The following is an 18,509-nucleotide window of genomic DNA, read 5'->3' on the forward strand; positions in this document are numbered from 1 at the left end:
TTAATTATTTAAAATGATGATTTAAGACAAATATTAATATATTATTTATTTAGTTGATGTTTTTATAATATTAACTTAACATTTTAATAAATTGTTTAAAATAATAGTTACGTGACATTTATTAAATATTTACGTAATAATTATTTTACATCTAAAAAATTTAAAATATTATTTAAAAAAATATTTATTTCTTGGTTAGGAAGCTTTACTAATTACACAGTCCTGCGAGGTACAGTTTCAAGAACTATGAAATTGCTCCAGCACGTCAGGTTTTTTTGAAATTTTAGCTTAAATGGTCAAAAAATGGCTATTTTAACCATTTTTATGAATTTCTATTAGAGAACCAAATTTTTTTTTTAATTTTCCACAATTGCATCGCATAGTACTACTACTTAGCTTTAAAATCCATTTTTCTTAATTATTCTACGATTTTTTAAAATGAAGATATACAATTTTGAATTCAAGACTTTTAGTCATGGAAAGTCACCCCTTTTACCGCGCCGAATGCGTTCAATTTCTGATATTAGATTCGTAATTAATTAATAGCGACCTCAAGAACTCCTGTGTAGGCAGAATAATAAAGAACTTGTCAAAAAGTAAGTTTGGCGCGGTAAAACGGGTGACTTTCTACGACTAAAAGTCTTGAATTCAAAATTGCATATCTTTATTTTAAAAAATCGTAGAATAATTAAGGAAAATGGATTTTATAGCTAAGTAGTAGTACTATGCAATGCAATTGTGGAAAACTGAAAAAAAATTTGGTTCTCTAAAAAAAATTTATAAAAATGGTTAAAATAGCCATTTTTTTGATCATTTAAGCTAAAATTTCAAAAAAACCTGACGTGCTAGAGCTATTTCATAGTCAGATTCGTTTTTAGCGCAAAAAATCTACAAGAACCACCTCCACCTATTCTTGAAACTGAGAAAAATGCAATTTCGCAGGACTGTATTATGGAATGTAAATCAAGTGTGAAGGAACAGTGAATTTATATATATGTATAAATAAAACCTCTAAGAGAAACAAATTGAAACATCGAAACATAAAGAAAGTGAAGATTAAGATTGCATTTGTCGAAACAATATGGCATATTAAGGTACAGACTCGTGACAGAACATCGTAACTGCAACGCCGTCGCGTAACATCAACGTGTGTGGACTGTGCTCCGTAACATGGTGGAAGAATGTAAGGTGTGCTCGTTCTCGAGACGAATTTGGGATAATTCTGCGCAGGGTACCAGGTACGGCCATATTTCAACGTCACAGACATGGCCGCGCCCATGCCGCCCATAGTCGAACGTTGCACGTCACACATGTCGCACGTCGCGTAAAGTCTCGTCTACAGAAGTCGCAAGCAGCCAGTTGCGATTTGCGACAGCCAATGATTGTCGAGCTTTAACTAGAAACTAGGCGCTCATTGGCTATCGCAAGTCGCAAGCAGTCAGTTGCGACTTGCGATAGCCAATGAGCGCCTAGTTTCTAGTTAAAGCTCGACAATCATATAAAAGGGTGTCGTGGCTGTGAGAATACACGTAAGGATCAAATAGGACCAAAGTTCTCTAACGAGAGAGTGTGGATCTATGTGGAAAATCAGTGTATTTCTCATGCGGGTCATACATATTGCGACAGGTGGATATTGATAGTGACGTGTATTTTAATTACAGTTACGTGCGTAAGTGGGCGCCCGTATCGATAGAATCGGCGTCAGCCGATACCTACTAATATGGACGATGAATATGCAGAATATAGATGTGCCGCATGTAAGAAGATAATAAAAAGTTAGGTTGTGACATGTAAGTCATGTGTTAAACTTTTTTTTCATCCAGGATGTGCAAGTAAACATAAGGTGTACGATAGAAATCGAGAATATGTGTCATGTTCTGGCCTATTTGAGAAGTTTACAGTTGACAGTGAAAAAGATATGAATGTGAAAAAACACCAATACCGACGGGAAGCGGAAGAGAAAGACTGAGTTCAACAGGATCGACAGGAAGTGGCGGAAGCAGAGTGATAGGTGGGCATGGATATGAAAATTGATTGACTAGTAAGAACTATGAGAGAGATGAAAGATGAAATGACATGCAAACGAGAAATAAAAATGCTGATTAAGGAGACAGTGCAAGAGGAAATTAAAGCTATTAAACAAGAAATTGAAGACTTATGAAAAGTAATACGAGGAGGAATGCAGGCATCAGCGGAAAATGTGCGCGGCAGTTACAGGGAGGCTACGAAGAAAAAGAAGGAAAACATCATAATTATCAAACTAAAGATTCAGCAAGAAAGTGAGACCACTAAAAAAATAATAAAAGAAAAGATAGATATTAAGAATATGCCAATGGGGATAACAAAGCTACGAAAAGGAAGGGAAGGAACAGTAATTCTAGACTGCGAGACCGGAGACGAAATAGATAAATTAAAAGATGTAGTACAGTCTAAGTTAGGTGACAGTTATAATGTTACAGAATCACTACAAAAGAAGCCGAAAATAAAATTGTCAATTGTTGTGAGCGAAACACTCACAACCAATAAATACATATTATAAAATAAAGGAAATAAAATATTAAAATAATAAGATAGCTCGCCGAGGAAGGCTCGCTATCATAAGGTGTCAGGTGACACATGCCTCGTGCGCTGCCGGCCGGTCATCGCACTGGGCAACGCACCAGCCACCTTAACGAAGTAGCGAAGCCAGCTTAGCAACAATCATGCCACCGGAAATGCATACCTGCATTTTGGCAATTGTTGCTAAACTCGCAAATATTTCCCGCGCGCCGGATGCGCGCGGGAATGACCATATATGGTCATACGGAGGGCCCGATGCCCCCACTAATAATTAAATCCGCGACACTATTTAAGCCGCTGCCGAACAGCGGCCAGCGGGATCAGTAAAAAGTAATCAAGCCGATACGTACGGCCCGCACAAGTGAATTAAGAGTCGGGACTTAGCCGCTAGCAAGTCTCTAGCGAGCAACGAGACGACGCGTTAACTTCGAGCCACGCGCCGTATCTAATCTGTGTAACACGACGCGGCACCTTCGCCGACCGCAACCAGTGTACAACATTAGAAATAAATCTTATATCAGTTTAAATTAAATCAGTGAGTGAGTGATTTGAGGACCCTGCCTACAAAACCGCTACTTTCCGCGAGTTCTAACTCCTTGGGCAGCAACAAATCCCAAAAAATCTTTTGTCGCACCGCAAGGTACGGCAAAAATATTTTGTTGAACCACAAGGCGCAACAAAATTGGTGGCAGCGGTGGGATCACTGCCAGGAAGGAAGGCAAACAACTCCAAAGAGGAACTACCTACAAGGCCAAGGGACCGACGTCACGAGCCGAGAGCAGCTGAACGACCTCGAGGACCAGCTGACTGGACGAGCCCGCCGAGCAGAACTCAGCCACGGCTCAACACTCGACGCAGCGTAATCAGCGACACCGGAGTACCGACCTACCGCAATACACAGCTGACAACATGAAGCGAAGCGCAGCGTTACTGTAAGTCGAAATAATATTGTATAAAGCGAAATACGAAGGGCAAAGCGATAAGCCCTACTAATAGAAAAAACGTGCTGATCCCCCGGTAATCACATAACGATTATCGTAAGCGTAGAATAGGCGTGAATGTCGAAAGACAACAACGCTGCTATAGCAAACGACTCGTGGTTGCATAGCGAGCAAGCCACTCGAGCTATCGAATACTGCGAACAAGCCGTCATCGAAGCACGCGATAGAGTCCGTAGAGAACTAGATCCGTACAATAGCGAGTTACCGGAAAACGTCATCCGCGAACGAGAATTCCCATTCGCGAACCTCGACGCGAGTTTGTTTCAAGGCGAATTCAACGCAACACGGCAACACCGTGTAGAACGACGAACACGACCGTACGAGAGTCGCACCCCTAGTCGCGTTTCGTCACGAGGCGAGTTCTCACTTACGTCATACGAGTCCGACATTTTCGACCCAACTGACTTTTTTCAAACGGACGCGATGCCTAACGACGAACAAGCAGAGACTCAACAGTACATCGCCGGTGCAGAACAGGAACTACAGAATCTGCACCACGAACTAAGTGCTAATGCACCACGACTTGCCCGCAATGTCACGCAAAGAGACGATGTGCAGGAAATACGGGAAGCCTTACGTGCAATGATGCACGAGGTCCGGAGACTGACTTACGAAGTCAACGAAGTGCGAGAAACAAATTCGCGAACACTACGTCCGCACGCGCCTCGACAAACGCGATATAGCCGGCGTGAAACCGCGTTCGAGTACCCGGACGACGACGTGCGCCGACAGAGAGGTCGCGGAATATTATCATTAAAAGAAGCTCGCGGAATGATACCCGAGTTCGACGGCAACGCGAGTAAATTACAGGAGTTTTTGAGCGCCATGACTTACGCGATCGAGAACATAGATCCGTCGGATGAAGTGTCCCTACTAGGCGCGATATTGTGTACCAAACTGAAGGGACGCGCCATGTTAGATTTTCAGACACGACGGATAAGCGATTTCGTGCAATTAAGAACGGAATTAGAATCGTGCTACGCGAGTAAACGAAGCACAACACATTTACAGCTCGATTTCAATACCCTGAAGCAAAAGCCAGGAGAAAGCGCTCGAGCCTACGGACTGCGTACAGATAAGCTCACGATAGACCTGTACGAGTCGATGATCGAAGGCCGACACCAATACACGGCCGAACATAAGCGCATCATTTTAGAAATGCTGCAGCAGCAAGCATTGGAAAACTATCAAATAGGGCTACGCGAAGATACAAAGGCGGTAGTCCGATCGCGCGGATACGTTACGCTACAGGACGCGATAGCAGCCGCAAGCGCAGAGGAAAGAATCAAGGGTCCCGCCGTGAGTAACACGAGACGGACACCCGACTCGCCGAGGCATTACGACAAGTCCGATGCCCGTTGCCGAAATTGCGGCAAGTATGGCCATTACAGTAAGGATTGCCGGAATAACAGGAGCAGTAATAGATACGCCCTGCCGCAACCAGACAAACGTATAAATGCAATCGACAAGCATTGCAACTATTGCAAAAAACGCGGACACACTCGCAACGAGTGTTGGAATCTACACGGACGGCCTAAAGCCAAGGTACCGAACGCGCAAAGGAAGATGCAAAGCACCGAGATAACGGGAGCGAGAAAGAAAGCGATAACGCAGAAAAGAAACTCTGACTCCGAGCACAGTAGCGAGGAAGAAGGAGCGACGAGCCGCACACCGAGTACGCGCGCTCGAGCGTATCAAGTGACACACGTAAGACGAGACGGCACACGATGCGACGGTCTCGACCTAATTACGCTCCCAATCAAAGAAACACGCGCTGGTAAAATCGACATGTTGTTCGATTCAGGCGCGACGATATCGTTAATAAAGGTAAAAAACCTAAAGGGAAAAACAAGAATTTATTCCGAAGAAGTATCATTGGTAGGAATAACTGGCCACCGAGTGCATACTATAGGAAAGATGCAAGCCACTATCAAGATAGGCGAGCGAGAAATTAAACACGCCATATACGTGGTGAGAGACGATTTCCCTATGGAATACGAAGGGATAATCGGTCTCGATTTCCTGCGCAAACAGCATGTAACATGCGACTATAAAAATAAGACAGTGACTATAGAAGATGTCACCCTGCGACTTAAACCATATAATAAAATTATTTTAAAACCGCGCAGCGAAACCATCGTTCGTGCAGTAACGAACCGAAATAAAACCGGAGTAATCCGAGCCAAGGAAACTTCGCCCGGCATCTATATTGGCAGATGCATGGTAGAGCCAAAAAATTTTATGTGTCCTATAAGCATAATTAACACCACGGATAAACCAGTGGAAATCACCACACCGATCGTTACCGTGGAAGATATCGAAGAAGATGTCATGCAACAAGTCTATGTCGTGAACTCCGAAAAGGACTGCGAGACAAAGCTTCCCCGCGGAGAACGCATATGACTACTATTACGCACACAGCATCTCAATCCTGAGGAACGAAAGGCACTCAATCGGATATGCCACGAATATCAGGATATATTTCATTTAAACGGAGAACCTCTGACGTGTACCTCGACGGTGAAACACGAGATCAGCACGCGAGCCGACGCCGCGCCTGTGAACGTGCGACCGTATCGCCTCCCCGCCAAACATAAGGAGGAAGTGAGTACACAAATAAAGGAAATGCTGAAAAATAGCATTATCCGCGCTAGTACGAGCCAGTGGAACGCACCCCTGTTAGTTGTGCCAAAGAAAGCTGACTCGACTGGAAAATCACGACTTCGAATAGTAATTGACTTTCGAAAGTTGAATGATTTAACTATTGGCGACTCATTTCCACTGCCGAATATTGATGAAATATTAGACCAGTTAGGAAACGCCAAATATTTCACGACGCTAGATCTAGCGTCGGGGTACCACCAGATACCCATGGCTGAGCATGATAAGCCGAAAACCGCATTCTCGACACCGTATGGCCACTACGAGTACAATCGGATGCCGTTCGGACTTAAAAATGCGCCAGCCACATTCCAGAGGCTAATGAATTCTGTGCTTACTGGAATGCAAGGACTTAGATGCCTCGTGTATTTAGATGACATTGTCATATACGGCTCAAGTCTAAAGGAACATAACAAGCGTTTAGAAGAAGTGCTACTACGCCTACGGGAAGCTAATCTGAAGCTACAACCCGATAAGTGCGAGTTCCTTCGAAAAGAGGTGAATTACCTCGGCCATATTATTTCAGAGGACGGGATAGCACCCGATTCCGGAAAATTACAGGCAATCAAAGATTTTCCAGAACCACGCAAAGTCAAGGATATTCAATCCTTTATCGGACTTGCAGGTTATTATCGGAAATTCATCAGCGACTTTTCTAAAATTGCTAAGCCAATGACGAAGCTAACAAAGAAAACTGAAAAGTTCGTCTGGACTACCGAACAGCAGATAGCGTTCGATACATTGAAAGAAAAATTGATGACGGCACCCGTGCTACAATATCCGGATTTCACCCAGGAATTCAACGTGACCACGGATGCTTCCGACTATGCAATCGGAGCAGTCCTGTCACAGGGACCGGTAGGTAGCGACCGTCCTATTGCTTACGCAAGCCGAGTGTTAAATCGCGCGGAGCAAAATTATAGCACTACCGAAAAGGAGCTGCTAGCAATCGTATGGGCTGTTAAGCATTTCCGCCCATATGTGTACGGCGTAAAATTTAAAATAGTGACAGACCATAAGCCACTTACATGGTTATTTAGCGTAAATGACCCCGGATCGCGACTGATTCGGTGGCGATTAAAATTAGAAGAGTATGACTACGAGATCATACACAAGGCCGGTCGAGCGAACGCGAACGCCGACGCGCTGAGTCGAAACGTGAAGCGAGAGGCTCAGGCCTCAGCCTCACGTTACGGAAGACTCGGATAAGATCCTCGCGCTCGAAGAAGACAGTGTACACACACAACTAAGCACGCCGATAAAAAATAATGAAAGTATACAGGAGTATACTGAAGAAGAAAAGAAACAGATTCTATATGAATACCACGATGCCCCGACAGGAGGACATCAGGGAATTGAGCGAACGATAAGACGAATACGCCTGAAACACAACTGGCATGGATTAACAGCCGACGTAGAGAGATACATAAAGAAATGCGAACTCTGCCAGAAGAATAAATTCTCTCGCAGAATTAAAGCACCGCTAGTTATCACCGATACACCAAGCCGACCCTTTGAAAAGTGCGCGCTGGATATCGTCGGACCGTTAACCATAACAAATAACGAAAATCGGTATCTGCTGACATTTCAGGACCACCTAACAAAATTTAGTAAGGCTATGCCCCTTCCTAACCAAGAAGCGAATACCGTAAGTAAGGCATTTGTGACGAAAATCGTTTTAGAATATGGAATTCCAGAATGCATCTTAACGGATCAGGGAACTAATTTTATGAGCGAAGTATTTAAGAATACTTGCAAGCTGCTCAAAATTAAGAAGATACAGACGACTGCTTATCACCCTGAAAGCAACGGCGTATTAGAACGATCGCCTCGAACTTTAGCCGAGTATCTAAGGCATTTCATTAATAAAGATCAGACGGACTGGGACGAGTGGATTCCGTATGCTAACTACACCTATAATACCACCCCCCACACCGCAACAGGGTACACTCCCTTTGAATTACTTTACGGGCATCCCCCCGAATTACCAACAACGCTAGCCAAGCCGCCTAAAAGGACGTACAGTTACGACGACTATGCGCTCGAGTTACGGGAGAGATTACGCGCCACTAATAGTATCGCCAAGGATAACATAAGGGACGAAAAACAAAAGTCGAAAGATTATTACGACCGATCCGTGAAGGAAACTAATTATAAAATTGGCGATAAAATTCTACTCTTCGACGAAACGCTTCGCCGAGGGCGTTCTAAAAAATTAGACGCGCAATGGACCGGACCCTATACAGTTACCGAAAGACATTCGCACGTTAATTATACAGTAAAAAGGGGAAGACGGACAATTCGCGTACACGTAAATCGCATTAAACCGTTTATTGAGGGATAACGCGAAAATAAAAGAAGAGAGAGAGTAGAAACAATAATAAATAAATAAAAATAGACTCACCAGGTTGAAAAACGCCTGAGTAATCCATCCCGAACGATCCCATCCAAATGGCATGCAAAAGAAAAAAAGGGGGAAATAACTAACTCAAGAGGGGGAGGAACAAACACTAAACACTACTTAAACTATAACTTACGAACTACAAATTAAAAAACTAAAAGAGAGAGGAGGTCCTAATAACTACTCCTCCGACTCTTCATCCCCCCCCTCCCCTAGAAAGTTTCCGTGTCCTTCCAGGGCACCGAAGCCTCGGTCCCACTCCTCCTCGGAGTCGGAGACCCCAATATCCTCCAGTAACCGGTCTATCATACCGGGAGACGGGGGAAAAGCATATGGAGCACTCCCGGATTCGGAGACATCGGAGTCCTCATCCTCACTGGAGGACACATCGTCCTCATCCTCACTGGAGGACACATCGTTCTGCTCCTCCTCGGAGCCCTCATACTCCGCCGCGTCCTCCACCTGGTCTTCGAAGACCCCGACGATTTCGCCCTCGTCCGGAGACGCATCATCTAACGCGATGACCCCCGGATTAGGAGACGGGGGTGGCGACGGCGGCACTAATAACTGCATAATGAAAACTTTTTTCTTTTCTCTCTCGCGAACCGTAAGAAATAAAAAATATCTCGCACGACAGCTCGGACAAGACTGATCTTAGAACAGTCCAAGACAGTCGACCCAAAAGGCAACATTAGCTGAGATAGATAAACATTACACCTCTTCTCACGCACAATTAAAGAAGAGCACGTCGACGAGATAAAATATTGCTGATTAATAAGATGCAAGGCAGTAATAATAAACCACCTTGCAGGGGACTTCTCATATGTATCTACCTGGCAACAGCAGCTCAAGGAAGCGACACGCTGTATCAAGTGGAAAAATTCACCCATCATCCGGGGATCTACTATGAAAAAATAGGTAGACTCCGACCAATAGAATCGCAATGGAAACTAATAATTAAGATAAACACCGCGTCTTTATCAAAAAGACTGACGCAAATCGAAAAATATGTACAAAAAACTGACAACTTATGTAGAATCGTCGCGGTAATGAATAAGGCTATATGCGACAGTTTTAACACTGTCATCACAAAAGAATACCAGAGGACAAATCGACTGATCCTGCGAATAACTGACACATATAAGACGCCGACAGTACAAAAACGCGGACTGATCGACGGAGTAGGCTCAATAGCCAAATCGCTATTCGGTACAATGGACGCCGATGACAAAAAGACAATTGACGAACAACTCGCAATACTACATGACGCACAACAGTCATCACAGCACTCAGTAAAAAACCAATTAAAAATAATTCAGGCAACTATAGCGCACATCGACGAGACAGAAAAAACAGTACAACATAACGAATACCTTCTCGCGAACGCAACCAAAAATCTCAAGCTAGAACTACTAGAGAGCGAACGCGCAAACAACATACAGTCAAATTTTATAATTATCAGCACCGTACTGTCAGAGTTAACTCGCGATGCGGAGGACGTCTTAGATTACGTCACCCTATTAAAAAGGGGTATAATGCACCCCAGACTAACGCCTATAGACCATATTATACAACTGCTTAAAGATGCGAACTCTCAACTCCCGGAAGGACTCTACTTTCCATTTAGAGCAAACCAGGAAGAGTGGTCAACTATTGAACAATTCGTACTTGTAAGCGCATACTGCATAAATATATACACGATTTTGCGTTTTCCATTGATATCAAAATACGAAATATTAAATGTGATAGCACTACCTGTGCCAGAACATAATAACACATTCTCTGTAATAGACATCAGATATCCGACCATAGCGATAGACGGGGATCAGCACACGTATATAACCTTACCGCGCAACGATTTACAAAACTGTATGAAGATAAATAAAGATTACCTATGCGAGCGAAATTATCCTGCGAACAGGATTAATCCACACTCCGTGTGTGAAGTCAAAACGTTTTTAGAAACCGATAGATATCACGAAAATTGTAACATTATAAACATAGCGTCTAACCATAGTTTTTGGATAGTCTTAGGCGACTCGCACTCATGGCTATATTCCGTACAGGAAAAACAAACTGTAACATTTTACTGTAAAGACCACGGACCGATAAAGGAAGTGATTGAAAAAACGGGTAAAATAATATTGAAGAACAACTGCAAATTAATGACGGAAGACACGATAATAAAGTCTCCTAAGTTATCACACAGTACAGAAATAGAAACATTTTTACCACAATACAATATTTCTATACTAAAGAACGAAACAAAGCTAAGCATAAATGCAGTGAAACCGATAGAATTACAAAACATTGTCCTACATTCCTCAAAGTTAGAGGACTTAAACAAACAAATTATAGAAATGGACAAAAGATTGAACGAACAACCGAATACAATTTTTCAATCACCACATTTTATCTATCCAACGGCTACCAGCGGAACAGTGATTGTAATAATACTAGCAATAATAATAACTGTTATTGTAATAAAAAAGAAAAAGAGAAACAGCCATGAGAAGCGAGTCACACTAGACATAGATTCGGAATATACAATTCCCAGATCTATTTTAAAGCGTAGCAGTAGCACGCGTTTTTAATTAAATATACAAAAACTTCGTACCTCCGTTTTTGTTTTTTTTACGGGGGAGGGATGTTGTGAGCGAAACACTCACAACCAATAAATACATATTATAAAATAAAGGAAATAAAATATTAAAATAATAAGATAGCTCGCCGAGGAAGGCTCGCTATCATAAGGTGTCAGGTGACACATGCCTCGTGCGCTGCCGGCCGGTCATCGCACTGGGCAACGCACCAGCCACCTTAACGAAGTAGCGAAGCCAGCTTAGCAACAATCATGCCACCGGAAATGCATACCTGCATTTTGGCAATTGTTGCTAAACTCGCAAATATTTCCCGCGCGCCGGATGCGCGCGGGAATGACCATATATGGTCATACGGAGGGCCCGATGCCCCCACTAATAATTAAATCTGCGACACTATTTAAGCCGCTGCCGAACAGCGGCCAGCGGGATCAGTAAAAAGTAATCAAGCCGATACGTACGGCCCGCACAAGTGAATTAAGAGTCGGGACTTAGCCGCTAGCAAGTCTCTAGCGAGCAACGAGACGACGCGTTAACTTCGAGCCACGCGCCGTATCTAATCTGTGTAACACGACGTGGCACCTTCGCCGACCGCAACCAGTGTACAACATTAGAAATAAATCTTATATCAGTTTAAATTAAATCAGTGAGTGAGTGATTTGAGGACCCTGCCTACAAAACCGCCACTTTCCGCGAGTTCTAACTACTTGGGCAGCAACAAATCCCAAAAAATCTTTTGTCGCACCACAAGGTACGGCAAAAATATTTTGTTGAACCACAAGGCGCAACACAATATTAGCGAGGAAGAAATAGAGTTGGATGATGAACTAATAAATACAATCAAGAAACATCAAGATACAATCAAGAATGGTATTGGTGAATCTCGTATAAGCATAGTTAAGAAAATTCCGAAAAGAAAAAATATGGATGATAGTCAGTCTAGAAAGAAAGGAAAAGAAGGTAGATTTATAATCATTGAAGTAGATGAAGTAACACATGAATTGAGGTTAAAAAAAGAAAAGTTGAATATAGGCTGGAGAAAATGTCCTGTGTTCAATCACTTCAGCATAAAGAAGTTTCAAGTGCTGGGGATTCTACCACATTGCAAAAAACTGTACGAGAGATGAAACGTGTCATAAATGTACAGGAAAGCATAAAGCAAGTGAATGTAAAGAGAAGCATAACAAATGTGTAAATTGTATGTTTAAAATGAAAACATATAATTTAAAAATAAAAGACGATCATGATGCTCTAAATCCGGAATGTTCGACATGTAAAAGGGCTATCAAAGAGGAGAAGAGAAGAGGTGGATGGGAAGCCAAAAAATAGCAACCACAGAAGGAAAAAGAACAAATAATATATATAAATGCGCAAAGTTTAATGGCACACAAGGACGAGATGCAGCACCAGATTATGAAGAAATTAAATCCTGCAGTCATAGCATTGTCGGAGTCTAGACTGATTGCTGAAATTGAAGATAGTGAAATAAGTGTACCGGAGTACAGTGTGGTTAGATGCGACGCGGAAAATAGAAATACGGGGGGGGGGGGGTTAATGTGTATATAAGAGACGATATCAAATATCACACGGCACGCGGAATGTAAGATGTATAAAATTAGCAATATTGATCTCTTTTACTTTTCTCATTGGAATCTGTATTTCTCAATTTTTTTCTTATCATTAAAAGTCTGTTGTTTCAGAATGCAAGCAGATGTATATTATTTCTATTTAAAAAAGTGTATTTTCAAATATTTTATTTTATAAGCGGATATTTTTTAAACTATTCTTTTTAAATAAATTCTATGTATAGAGAAATCTTTGAAGTCTGTTGAAATTTCGATGAAGAAAAAGTTATTTAAAATTGGTTAATTTTTGTGGAAGTTATAATGAAATATATGATGTGAGGTAGCATTAACATGAGTATGGCAAGTACGTGATTTTTGGAAAGTGTTGTAACCGAGAATTAAAAAGTACAGAATAAAGGCCCAAGTGTACAAAATAGATATATAAAAGAATAAATACCCAAGTGTTTATCACATACCTGTCGGAGCTCTTCAGAACATTTCTCAGTTTCTCGTCCACGATAATGCCTACTTTATAGAGGCCTCTGATATTGGAGGGTATGAGCGCCTGATGCCGCTCCATGCACCACAACTGGAGTGTTTGTATTATCGAGTCGCAATGTCGGAGTATCATATCCCAGAAGCCAAAATAGCTATCTAATTGCTTGACAACGTAATACGCTAGCGGGAGGGAGGGGGGCAGGGAGGGAGGGAAAGAGGGAGGGAGGAAGGGAGGGAGAGAGGCGCACGATGCTCCCGCGTGCCGCGAGCGAACGATTCCGCGCTTTCTCAGCGATTGACGGGGGCCGCTATGCTCCCTAAGGAACTGCAACTCTAAGCCGTGGTTCACCACTCTCACTGTCTGAAGGGATGACACAAGAGAAAAGAAAAATTGTATATAAAATATAAAACAAAGGGGGATTGAAGCACTACTGATTGTTTTGCACGCACGATTCCGCGACGCGGGGGAAAAGAGGAAGAAAAGAAAAAGATTTTATTTCAATAACACTGCTTTTACTAAACTTTGGAAAAAAAAAGAAAAGGAAAAGAGAACTCGCACCTTCACAATTAGTATTCGCTCCACTTGATAAATCACACGCGCACGCACGCTCGCTAGTGTCGTACTTTGTTCTATAAAAAAAAAGAGATAGCGATTAGTAAAGCGAGGGAGAAGTTGCCACCTCTAGTCTCTTCGAATATCGCAAGATATTCTGAGTCCGAACGAGAAATTAATGAAAATATTTTAAGTTCGAACGTGAAAGTATGAAAATATTCTAAGTTCGAACGCGCGATTAATGAAAATATTCTAAGTTTGAACGCGAAAATATTGAAGATATTCTAAGTTCGAACGTGTAAATTCGAAAATATTATAAGTCTATACGCGAAATTATGAAAATATTATAAGTCCACGAAACGCTAAGGAACACGTCTAACGTCCTTTCGGCGCGAGGCAAAATTTCAATTTTTGCCCGAAAATCGCGGTTTATATACTCGTAACCGTGAGCGTTCGGGGGTGAAGAGCGCGGAAAGGAGAGCAATAAATCAGCTGATGCCTGTCATTTAATTTAGCGATTATTTAATTATTTAATATGTTCGATTTCGTGGTCATCAGATAAATTTTTACTCCCCTATTCATAATTCGAAGTCGCGGGGCGTGCAACTATCGCCCGCTTCTTGCAATCGCTCACATTTCTTAGTTGAGTTTTTATAAACAGAGTTGAGGATAAGAGTTTCCTGTAACATGGAGGTACAGCGTGCTCCTCCTCGTGTTCGGAACTCGTTTTCTTAATTAATTAATTAATTAAGGACGTCTGGCCCTTACTATCCTACCCCAAATGGTCCCGCGCGAGTGTTAAAGCACCGGCGCCAGTGGGAGCGTAAGTTTGATTCCCGTCCGAAGAGTAATTAATGAATTGGATTAATTACTCGATTTGTGCGATTGCTATTGATAATTCGAGGTTGAGGCGCCTCAGGAGAGAGACGGCTAGGGGGAGGATTGCTCCCCTTTTTGCGTTTTTGCGATATTTAATGCGGTTCGTTAAAAATTAGCGTATTTAATTAACGCATGCGTGTCGGTAGAACGGGCCGCATGCTCGCAGCGCGTGATCGTCCGGGCCCGGCACCGAGAGCGCGTGAATCCGTCGGCGTTCGCGTTACCGTGGTAACGCGTTATCGCGAGGCGCGACTCCTACCCAACTCGTGACGGCCGGCGAGAAAAATCGGCCGGACATAACAGAGTGGAAAACATCCACGATAATTCCAATACCAAAAGTAGAAAAATCTAAGGAAGGCAAGTGATTATAGGCCTATTAATATACTACCAATATATGAAAAGGTATTAGAGATAATAGTTAAAAAACAAATTGAAGTTTACCTAGAAAGTAATAATGTCATAACGGAACATCAGTCGGGCTTCAGAAAAAATTATTCGTGTGAAACAGCAATTCTAACAGTCATAGATGAATGGAAATTGACTATTAGTGAGAGATAAATAGTAGAAGTTATTTTTGTAGATCTTAAACGGGCATTCGAGACAATTGATAGAGGAAAATTATTAGAGAAATTATATCAGTACGGTATTACAGGAACAGTTCTAGAATGGTTTAGTACTTAAAAGATAGAATGCAACAAGTTTAATGATGGATAGTCGAAGATACTGATTACGGAATACGGAGTGCCACAGGATTCGGTATTGGGCCCATTGTTGTTTATAATATATATGAATGATATTGTTAATGTTTGCTCCGAGGTGTGTAGTATAAAAATGTTTGCGGACGATACCTTAATATATGTAACAGGTGAGAGTAGTGCGGAGGTAGAGAGAAAATTGAACATTGCATTTAACGTAGTGGAGGAATGGATGAATATTAATAAACTGAAAAAAGATGAATGCGGGGAAAACGAAATATATGTTAGTTAGAAGTATAAAAAAGAATTGAAAGGCAAAACTATTGTGAGGTGTTTGGATGGAAATGAGATTGAGCGCGTAGAAATAATAAAGTATTTAAGTGTAGTTATTGATGATAGACTTAGATTCAGCGGTCACTACGATTACATGCTAAAGAAAATAAGGAAGAAAATAAGTTTTAAATAGAATAGGGAACTATATCTCGGCTTACACTAGATGTACGATATATAAGACAATTATAGCACCTCACTTTGAGTATTGTGCGACGTTACTAATTGATATGGGACATACACAGCTAAGTAGGCTCCAGAAAGCGCAAAATAGAGCTATATTACAATATGAGAGTCATATTGCAATGTGATAGACGTACCAAAGTTAAATGTATGCTCCAAACGCTGCAATTTATGACCATAAGATAAAGGCTGTACTACAATATGTGCATATTTATTTTTAAGATTTTAAATAATATGATGCCGGAGCAATTTAGTAATAGACTTAGAATAGTAGGGGAAGAACGCGAAACTAGGCAGACAGGGGATATTGCTATTGAATTTCGCAAAACAAGAAGCGCCCAAAAAAGTCTATTTTATCAGGGTGTGTTAATCTATAATGCATTACGCCTCGAAATTAAACATTGTGATCGTTTAGAAATGTTTAAACGAATGTTGAAAGAGTTTGTCATAAATGATGTAGCATAAGATTGTATATGTATGTATTGAAAATAGCTGAGAAAGCTAATAAAAAATCAATCAATCTCTCTCTTTTTCTTTTTCTCTCACTTTTAACTATTCTGATTATCTAATTTTCTTTCTTTTTTCTTCTTTGTTTGTTTCTCTCTTTTGTTTCTTTTTTTCTTTTTTTGTTTCCAAGAAGAATCTTTCTCTCTTCTATAACGACAATCTTAACTTTTTTAACAAACTGTCACGCGACTGTCAAAATTAAACTTCACAGCTGTCAAAATTCAATTGCGCTGACTACTCTCGCAACATAAACCGAGGCAAGCGAGAGAATCAGTCAGCGTCGCGGAAAAGAGGCCTTAAGGCATCGATACGAAAGAAATTCACTCAGTTGACACGCCTTTTTTAGAAAGAGATTCTTTGAACGTTTATAACTTTTTAATAAAGTATTTTTTAATTTAAATTTATATGATTTTTTTTTATTTACTCGACCTCATTAATACATAAGATCTTGATCATTTTGACTCGTATTTAGAATGGGCTCATAAAGATATTAGCGTGATTTCTTGTCATTCTATTCTTGTTTTATATCTAAACGATAAAAATAGAAAACCGGAAACATCTTTAGAAGCGCATTCTGAATATGGACCTTTGTATATGTCAGGTGAGTAGTAACTAGTTAGAAGATCAAAGTTAATCTTTTGAGGATTGGAGTTTTTTAATAAAATAACTGATTAGGAAGTCTTTGTTTTCTACCTTGGAATCCTTATTGTTGAATTCAATTCTGGCCTTAAAATTTTAAAATTTAAAAGAACTGATTAGTTTCTTTTTTGGAAATTGGAACTTTGGTGAATAGCATTGAGATATAACTATACTCTATACGGCAAAAGAGCATAAACGGAGCAGACGAGTTTTCGTCCGGCACAGGAATAACCCATTACATCGTTTTACTGCTCGTCAGTACTAGCAATAGATAACATGGAGCCACCAAAATATCGATAGTTATTGAAATATCCGTTGAATGATTTTGCATTGAGGGTGCATTTTTCCGCCAATATTTATAAAGTTTTACAGTTTTGCGATACCAGAAGCCTGTTACCAGATGTTTAAAAACACCGTCATTTTCTTTGAAGAAAAAGAAATAAAGTCAGGTTGATAATAAGAAATAAATATTAACTGTTTTCCTTTTAGGGACATAAATTAACACAGATTGTCTATACTCGAGCATAATTTGCCACAATTAAATGGAATATGATATACGATACCTAACCTGACAATGGGATAGTAATTGTGGATATGAGCGCGGCATATATACGATATCAAGTAAGGCATTACGCTCTTCTTACTCTGCCCTATTTATACGCGCTTCATTTATGCTATCTCGCCACATAGAGTATAGAGTATAGGCTTGTAGGGCATTAAAAAGTTCTATAGGCAATTTTGTGTCCCTTGAATGTTAGAAATGTTCAAAGTTTATTATTATGATATATATCATCATATTCTGTTCAATGAAAGGACAACCTCGGAGACGAGTTATTGTCCAGTTCACACAGGAGTAACACCCATCATACTGTCTTACGAATTGTGTTGCTTGTTAATGCCAGCTATGGCAACGCGAGGTCACAGGAATATTTGGTATACCGATAACTATTAAAATATCCATCGAATACCTTAGTTTTGTATTGCGAATATACTTTTATTCTAGTTAAGTTCTAATTAGTTTTACTCGTCAAATTTTACGATCGCAGAAGCGTCGAATATTGCTGGATGTTTGAAACCATCATTATTATCTTTAAAGAAAAACAAGCGGGATCAGGTAGATAATAACAAATCAATATTGCTGCTTTTTTTAGGAGACATAAATTTACACAGGTTGTCACACTTGAGCACAGTAAAATGATACGTGATATATAGTGTATGTACGATATTTAACCTAATCTTGCAATTTTTAATGAGCTGATAGTGAGATAATAGCCGAGGGCCCAAACGCGCCATTTATATGATATTAAGCATTATGCTCTCTCCACTCTGTTCTATTTATACTAGTGATGGACGTTGTTGAAAAAAAAGTATCGACATTTAAATAATTAATTTAAAAAATAGCGACTTTTACATATATGCAGGGTATCCCCAATTTAAA

The 18,509-nt window shown here is 40.7% G+C and overlaps 1 protein-coding gene and 1 long non-coding RNA gene across 5 annotated transcripts in view; both read left to right on the forward strand.

The window, feature by feature from the left end:
• LOC105831572 (membralin) overlaps window positions 1-18,509 on the forward strand; it is a 361,211-nt gene that overhangs the window by 53,635 nt on the left and 289,067 nt on the right. The gene's annotated exons all lie outside the window — the stretch shown is intronic.
• On the forward strand, window positions 117-2,541 carry LOC118645995. Its single transcript, XR_004963628.1, has 2 exons — window positions 117-1,070; window positions 1,487-2,541. It is a non-coding gene; the product is annotated as an uncharacterized LOC118645995 (long non-coding RNA).

Source organism: Monomorium pharaonis, chromosome 6 (genome assembly GCF_013373865.1).
Source record: "Monomorium pharaonis isolate MP-MQ-018 chromosome 6, ASM1337386v2, whole genome shotgun sequence".
Classification (NCBI taxonomy): Eukaryota; Metazoa; Arthropoda; class Insecta; order Hymenoptera; family Formicidae; genus Monomorium; species Monomorium pharaonis.